This window comes from Lagenorhynchus albirostris, chromosome 5 (genome assembly GCF_949774975.1).
Source record: "Lagenorhynchus albirostris chromosome 5, mLagAlb1.1, whole genome shotgun sequence".
Taxonomy (NCBI): Eukaryota; Metazoa; Chordata; class Mammalia; order Artiodactyla; family Delphinidae; genus Lagenorhynchus; species Lagenorhynchus albirostris.
In genome coordinates, this window is record NC_083099.1 from 81,000,440 (window position 1) to 81,008,604 (window position 8,165).

Here is an 8,165-nt window from a genome sequence, read left to right on the forward strand (position 1 = left end):
ACGGATCTGAGGTGGGTGTGACCTGTGTCTCACGTTATAGCAGATCCTGAGAATATGAAAGCTGTGCCGAGCCCCCCAGCCCCCCAGTCACGGAGAATCATAGCGATGGGGCTGCGTGGTGTGTTTAGGTGTGTTATGGGTCTGAGGCAGCCTCGTCAAAATTCTTGGCTGTCTAGCATGGACAAGGGAACAGCCAAAGGCCTCCCAAATACCTTGGACGGTTGTGGGAGAGGCCTTGAGAGCTAGATCTGGGACCTGTGGTGGTTTGAACCATGAGGGTGCAACTGTCATCTGCCAGAAGTGTGAGCCCCTAGTTGTGCCAGTGGCAATATAGGTCATGAGGGATGATGCCCAATTGTCTCCTCTTTCCTGTCTCTTGGCCCTAAGTCAGTCCCTCTTCTGCTACCCCCAGGGACCGATACCCCATCAGCGAGGGGTGAGAAAAGACCCTGGCTTCTCTAGAGCAACAGAACCGATAGGCTATTTATGTTTCTAAAGAAGGAGATTAACTATGAGGAATTGGCTCACACAGGTATGGAGACTGAATGTCCACCATCTGTAGTGGGCAAGCTAGAGACCCAGGAGAGCCGATGGTATGGTTCCTGTCTGAGTCCAAGGTCTGCCACCTGGGAGAGCTGATGGTGGAAGTTCCAGTCCAAGTCTGAGTCTGAAGGCAGACTGGTGTCCCAGCTCAAAGACAGGCGGAGAGAAAGAATTCTTTCTTATTCAGCCTTTTATTTAGTTCAGGCGCTAACAGAACAGATGAGGCCCAACCATGTTGGAGAGGACAATCTGCTTTATTCAGTCTACTGATTCAAATGTTAATCTCACCCAGAAACACCCTCCCAGACATATTCAGGATAATGTTTAACCAAATATCTGGGCATCCTGTGGCCCAGTCAAGTTGCCACATAAAAATGACCATCATACCCTGAATGGACTGAGATTATACAAACTTACAGAAAACAGGCTACTGCCTCTATATGCAGAGGGAACTCAGAGTAGAAATGAAGCCGCATTTCTTGCGGATCTGAGTCAATGGCCTGGGTTGACTTACCTGCTCTTATATCTCGTCTTCACAGGGGCAACGGAGAACCATGTCCTTCTGGAATCCCTTCTGGGCTGTCATGAATGGAAGCACTTTCCACCCCCTCTCCCATGATGCTGCCTCTCTCTAGAGGTATTGTGGCTCTTGTAGCCATCCCTGTACCCCACAAAACACCCAGCACAGAATCTTGCACAAAGATGGACCTCAGGAAATGCCTTTGAATGAATGAATGATCTGAAAATCTCTTTCTTTTGGGTAAAGTCACAAAGAAATCAGAGGGTAGGGGAAGGAAGCACAGGAAGATGAGTGTCTCCTGGGAAGAGCACTGGACAGGGTATCTGGGGACCCAGGACTTATTCTGGGTTCTGCCACAAAGCACCTATGTGGCCCTGGCACATTGCTTAGCCTTTCTGAGCATCGATTTCATCCACTCTATGGTTAGAATGCTAATACGTATCCTGCCTACCTCAGAAGCACCTGGAGCTTTGGAGAAGATTGAATGGAACACTTCCTATGAAAGAACACGAAATATTATAAAAATGCTATAAAATGTGTGGTGGATTTGTTGTTGTTGTTGTTTCATAGGTGTATGTGGTGTGTCCACAGATGATAAATTCCTAGTGATCAGGAACCCTGGATCTCACATATTCCTCAGAGTTCCAGGGCCAGAGAAGAGCTTGGAGGGGGCTTGACACTTACCTGCCAGCCTGAACTTGCATTGCTACGAGTGCTTGCTGAGTCTGTAAGGGACTAATGGTCCTCGAACCTCAAGGACTGTGTCTTGTCATTACGTAAGTAAGAAAACTGCATAACTGGTTGAGTGAAAGGAAGTCATCATGGAAATGACTCCCCATCTCCTCTAGGGAAGGGCTGGGTGCAGGACACATACTATGTACAAAGTCCTGTTCTGAGTGCTGGTGGGAGAAAAAAGATTCATTAAGCATCCCACCTTGGCCATTTCTTGAGCACCTGCAGCGTGCCAGGTAGGGTGTTTTTCCTGTGTTCATACAAATAGCTCTCGTAACAGCTCTGTGGGGTAAGGGCTGTTATCCCTGTTTTGCAGTGGAGGAAGCTTGGAGGGCGATAGAGTTGAAGTAATGTATCCAGCAAATACTGAGTAGCACTGGGATTCAAATCGTGTCTCAATGCAAAGCCCTTACTTTTTCCATTTTATTATATGAAGTATGAATCTGGTTTATAATTTAGAATTTTGCACAAGCCCCATTTCAAAAAAAGAAAAAGAGAAAAATACGGCATGCTAGTAGGTGGATTCTTTTAAATGGCACTCTTAGAAATTATCACGTTATGGGGTACCAGTTCATTTTCAGGCTCTAGTTTTTAATTTCCATAAAACTATCTTTGCATTTATAACCAGTTTGGCTTCACATGCTTTCCTCCCTCTTTAGTGCATATTGCCAAATATTTGCAGCAATCTCCTAGATGTTTTGTGCTAACCAAGAACATGGTTGTTCTTATCATTTTTAAATGATTAAATTAAAATTTACCCTCAGAGGGTTAGGACTCTGAAAACTTCCCATTTTGTTGGTTCCAGGCACAGGAAATAAATCTACACAGAAAGAAAGGGGTCAGATTAATATAATTGTGGTGACCCCTACATCTCTGTGGACCTAGGCATGGGGGTTTGGGCAGCACGCAGCCTGCCTGGAAAAGGCTCCCTGCCCTTGGGTAAGAGAAAAGAAGTACAGCCTGGGGAGAGAAAATAATACAAAAAGAGGAAGGAGAAAATGAGTTGTAGGAAAAGAAGGGAGGATTGTAATTATAACTTTAAACGTTTCAAACATATTGGGAACTACACAGTATTTAAGGACGATGACCCTGAAATATAAGGTTCATATAACGTATCACATGAGTATGTCATTCAATATTCGCGTATTTTTTGAGTCTCTTGTCAGTGCCCAGCAGTTTTCATTCTAGTGGTAGACATGCATCATTATTTTCTTGGTCACCCAAGATTAACTGATATTTAATTGAGTCAGCCAGTTAGTCCACAAACATTTAAGGAGCATACACTATGTATAAGGTACTGTCCTGGGGGCTGATGAGAGAAAAAGAAGCACTAGGAATCTCAACCCTGTCCTCTCAGAGCTACTAGTTCTGCACAGGAACTGATTAACAATAATGCAAGATAGGTACCATACCAACATAAAATATGAGTGTTACAGAGGAAAGAGAGATTATTATTTGTTGAGATGTGGTAATGCTTCCTGCAGGTGGTGATATTAAACCGATGTTTACTTACGCGAATACGAGCAGGAGGCGACATTCTGGGTGAGGAGTATGTGGATCTCGAGAGTGGAGGCCATGTGTGAGAACCTGTGATTTGACTGGCTGGAGTAAAAGGTGATTGAGAACAGTAGTCAGAGGGGAGCAGGGGAAGGTTGGCAGGGGACAGACTGCAGAGAGCTTTTAATGCCAGGTGTAGCCGTCAGGATTTGCTTAGAGAAGCAAAATCATTACAAATATTGTGGAATAATGATTTATTACAGGAATTAGATCTTACACGTTCTTGAGAGGAGCTGGAATATTTTGGCTTTCTATTAATGTATAACAAATCGCTCCAAAGCTTACTGGCTTAAAAAGAAAACCGTGTTACCGGCTCATGATTCTACAAGTTCATTGGGGCTCAGTTGGGTGGCTTTTCGCTGGTCCCACTTGGGATCTCTCAGGTGGCTAGGTAGGAACCTCCAAGATGGCTTTACTCCTGTATCTGGTGCTTAGCAGGGATGGCTGGGGGCCTATGACCTCTCTCTCTCCACATAGCACTTTCCATAGCATTTCTTAGGATCATCCATACTTTGGGTGCTTTACACAGTGGCTGGATCCTAAGAACTCTCACTCCAGTAGGATAAGCAGCAATGTTCAAATGCATATTAGGCCTCTGCTTGCATCATGCTTGCAAGCGTCCCATTGGCCTCAAGCCTCGAGTCTGTGTAGGAGAGGACACACAAGGGCAAGGGTACTGAGAGATGTGCTTCGTTGGGACCATCAGGGTAACCACGCCAGGCAAAGAGATTAAGAACTTTTTCAGTAGGTAATAGGGAGCTATTGAAAAATTTGGAGAGGAAAGTACCAGGATGAGATTATTGTTTTAGAAAGATGCATCTGGCAGTAGTGTTATAGGATGGTGTGGAGACACATGAGGCAGGAAGGCCAATTAAGAGACTATTATAAATAGTCAAGGTGAGAGGAAACGAGGGTTGGAGCTAGCATATATATCAGCCAACTGCTTATATGCTTTCAGACCTATGCCTTTCTCTTCCCCTGACTGCAAGGGAGCTGACTCTTACAGCTTGTGTTTCCCAGGCTCCGCATCACCTGTCAGCTGGCTTCCTGCTGGTTTGGCCAATGAGAGGCTCTGGTGGAAGAAGGGAGGGAAGGAGGAAGGAAGAGTAGTTCTCTTTCAGTCTGCTTCAGGTGGTACTTCGGGCAGCAGTGGTAACTGCTCTATGGCTTTAGCTTTGGTAATCCTGTCTTTCACTTTTGCCTCTCCACATTAAGGATAGTAGCAGTTTACCATTGTACTTATTTCTGAATTGCTTGATTATCCCTTGTTTAGCTTCTCTGTTTTTCTGTCACCTGCAGAGCTACAATTCTGTATTTAAGTCTTTCTATTTAAAATAATTAGTGTAGTTTCTATTGTCATGATTGAACCCTGGCTGATACAGTAGGCCAATAGAAGTAGAGAAAGGGTAACACATAGAACGATGATTATATAGGACTTTGAAAATAATTGTAGAGGTGGGTATTTTAGAATCTCAGTAGGTATCCATGATGGTTTGGAGTTTTTGAATTTGGGTAACTGAGACAATGGTAGTATGAGTAAAAAGAACAATAATGAGAGGAAGCAACCCTTAGAAGAAAGATGATGGGTTCAGTTTGGGACATACTAACTATTTTAGGTGGTAGGTTATTTAGATGATGATGACCACCAGGCAGTTGGGGGAAAGGTCAGAGGCAGGAGTTTAGCTTTTGGTACCATATGAGTGGAAGTGGTTGGTAAGATTATGAAATTTTATAATATGGCCAGAAGGAGATTAGGAATGAAAACAAAAATTTAGTAATTACCTGTGTATAGGGAGAATGGGAGTAAAGAAAAGAAAAAGAAAAAGAGTTCCAGGAGATGGGGCAGAACCACAGAAGACATTAGTACAAAAGCCAAGGAGAGAATTTCAGAATGAAGGGGGTGTTTTAGTTTTCTGTTGCTGCTGTAACAAATTACCACAGACTTAGTGGCTTCAACAACAGAAAATTATTATTTTTTTAAAAGATTCTTTTGATGTGGACCATTTTTGAAGCCTTTATTGAATTTGTTACAGTATTGCTTCTGTTTTATGTTTTGGTCTTTTGGCCGTGAGGCATGTGGGATCTGAGCTCCCTGACCAGGGATGGAACCCACACCCTCTGCACTGGAAGGCGAAATCTTAACCACTGGACCACCAGGGAAGTCCCAACAACAGAAAATTATTATCTTCAGTTCTGTAAGTCAAAATCCTGGCAGGGTTCCCACCTGGCTAAAATCAAGATGTCACAGGACTGTATTCTTTTCTGGAGGTTTTAAGGAAGAATCTGTTTACTTGATCATTAGGATTGTTAGCAAAATTCACTTTCTTGTGGTTGTAGGACTGAGGTCCCATTTCCTTGTTTGCTGTTGCCTGAGCATTCTGGAGGCTGCCTTACTCCATCTTCAGCTCCTGGCTGTCTTACTCCATCTTCAGCAATGGTGGATTACATCCATCTTATGCTTCAAATCTCTCCTATGGCTTTTTTCATCACATTTTTCTGACTGACTCTTGGCTCATGTGATTAGATTGGCCCCACATGGATAATCTATGAAACTCTCCCTATCTCAAGGTCTATAACCTTAATCACATTGCCAAGTCCCTTTTGCCATATAAGGTAACATGTGCACAGGATCCAGGGATTAGGAGCTGGGCATTTTGGGGGGATCATTTTTCTGCCTACCACCGAGAGTAAACTGTTATTGTTATCTGATGCAATAGCCAAATAGAGTGAGGAATAAGAAAAGGACCTAAGACCTGGTGATTGGAAGTCTAAGGTGCCCTTTGGGATAATTGCTTCCATGGAGTGATGAGGGCAGAGGACAGCTTGCTGGGCTTAATGGAGGGTGAGGGTGGACAGGAGATAGTAGCAGAGTCATGCCGTACACAGAGCTCTGGGGTTATTGTTACTCGGAGGTAACAAGAGTTCAGTACTTGTTTACAAAGTGCAGACCTCTCTCTCCAGTAGTTTGGTGACAAAGTGAAGGAAAACAGAAGCACACCTGAAGACTTCTCCCTGGAGAAATAGAAATGGAAGATGAACAGATGGGTGCCAGAGAAGGTAATTGAAGATAGCTGTTGAGGGTTTCTTTGGAGATGGAAAGGAGTAGGGCCAAGTCAAGTTGAAGGGTTGGCCTTAAAAAGGAGGAGCAGGGACTTCCCTGGTGGTCTAGGGGCTAAGACTCTGCACTGCCAATGTAGGGGGCCCAGGTTCGATCCCTGGTCAGGGAACTAGATCCCACGTGCAGCAACTAAGAATTCTCATGCGGCAACGAAGATCCTGTGTGCCAAAACTAAGACCCAGCGCAGCCAAATAAATAAATAAATATTAAAAAAGGGGGTGGGTGGGAATCTTTGTACTTAATATACGAAGGAGGAAGAGGATATATGAAAACAGTCATTCAAAAGCAAAAAAGAAAAGAGATGGAGATGATTATGCCAGAGAGGTGGTGATCTTTGAAAGAGGATTGTGGTTATTTGTGTATATCCGTGAGGGGTGTGGAGGGGTGGGACTGGGGAGATAGGAGCTTGAACTGAAAATCTGCCAGAAGTTCTGTTGTTTTTTTTGCAATAGGCTTCCTTTTTTTTTTTTTTTTCCCTGTTCCTCCATCACATGTGAGGCAGGTGATAGCCAACTCAAGTCTCCCAAGTGTGCAACTGCAACAACCAGGTCAGACTGATTAAACTCTTAATTCTAATTCTAAATTTTTAGGAAGAAACAATTTGACTAGTTTGTCTTAGTTCAGATGTTCGCTCTTAATCCAATCAGGCATGACTAAAAGGAGCCCGTACCTGGGAGCGTTTCATGGCAGTCATTTCCCAGAGGAGGTGATAAGGTAGTACCCCAGGAGCTTCAGTGCTGGTGGGATAGTTTTAACCAATATAATGAAACCAGTAAGGATGGAAACAGCGGATGAATGGCTGATGGTTGTAATAACAGCAATGATCATGATTAGGTAACTACTGGAGCTGGGATTTGGGGGTTTATCCTGAGGGTTTCTATGGATCACCGAAAGGAAGAAAGCATGAGAGGCTATTTTTAAAAGGACTGTTTTAGGAGATTATATATATATATAAGGAAAAAGGGAAAAAAAAAAACACCAGGGAAAAGAGGAGTTTGGAATGAGGAAATGAAAAGGGAAGGCAGCCCACTTGACACCAGGTATTTTTGGCTAACCTCCATGACCAGGGCAGAGATCTCTTCCCTGGAGGTGGGCAGTGCTCACCCAAGATGCTCAGTCACACCTGGGATGGAGTGTTCCAGAAGCCAGGGTATAGTCTGCTAAGTTCAGAAAATCTGACAGAGTAAAATGATGCTAGGCATTAATGTGGCTTCGCTCAGTGAATTTCCTTCCTTCAATTAACAAGATTACTATCATTGTTATTAAATTAAATTATTTCATTGTGTGAAGAAACCAATTTTCAAAAACCAAATTGCCTTACTGAGTGTTTTCTGGGCCAAAGTCATTGAAGACCAGAGTTCTAAAGATGATAACAAGGGACTTCCCTGGTGGTCCAGTGGGTAAGACTCTGTGCTCCTAATGCAGGGGGCCCAGGTTCGATCCCTGGGCGGGGAACTAGATCCCGCGTGCGTGCCGCCAGTAAGAGTCTGCATCCCGCAACTAAGAACTAAGAGTCCACATGCTGCAACTAAAAGATCCCGCATGCCACAACGAAGAACCTGCGTGCCACAACTAAGACCCAGTGCAGCCAAAGTAAATTATCAAAATTTAAAAAAATAATAAAAAAATACATATAAAAAAAATAAGGATGGTAACGAAAAGGCAACCCCAACATCCAGGTATGTAAACAAGATG

At 43.7% G+C, this 8,165-nt stretch overlaps 2 non-coding genes across 2 annotated transcripts; both read left to right on the top strand.

Annotated features, from left to right (window-relative positions):
* Positions 1-6,506: 6,506 nt before the first annotated feature.
* TRNAG-GCC (transfer RNA glycine (anticodon GCC)) lies at positions 6,507-6,579 on the top strand. Its single transcript has one exon. It is a non-coding gene; the product is annotated as a tRNA-Gly (tRNA).
* A 1,273-nt stretch (positions 6,580-7,852) lies between these two features.
* Positions 7,853-7,925, top strand: TRNAR-CCU (transfer RNA arginine (anticodon CCU)). Its single transcript has one exon. It is a non-coding gene; the product is annotated as a tRNA-Arg (tRNA).
* The last annotated feature ends 240 nt before the right edge of the window (positions 7,926-8,165 follow it).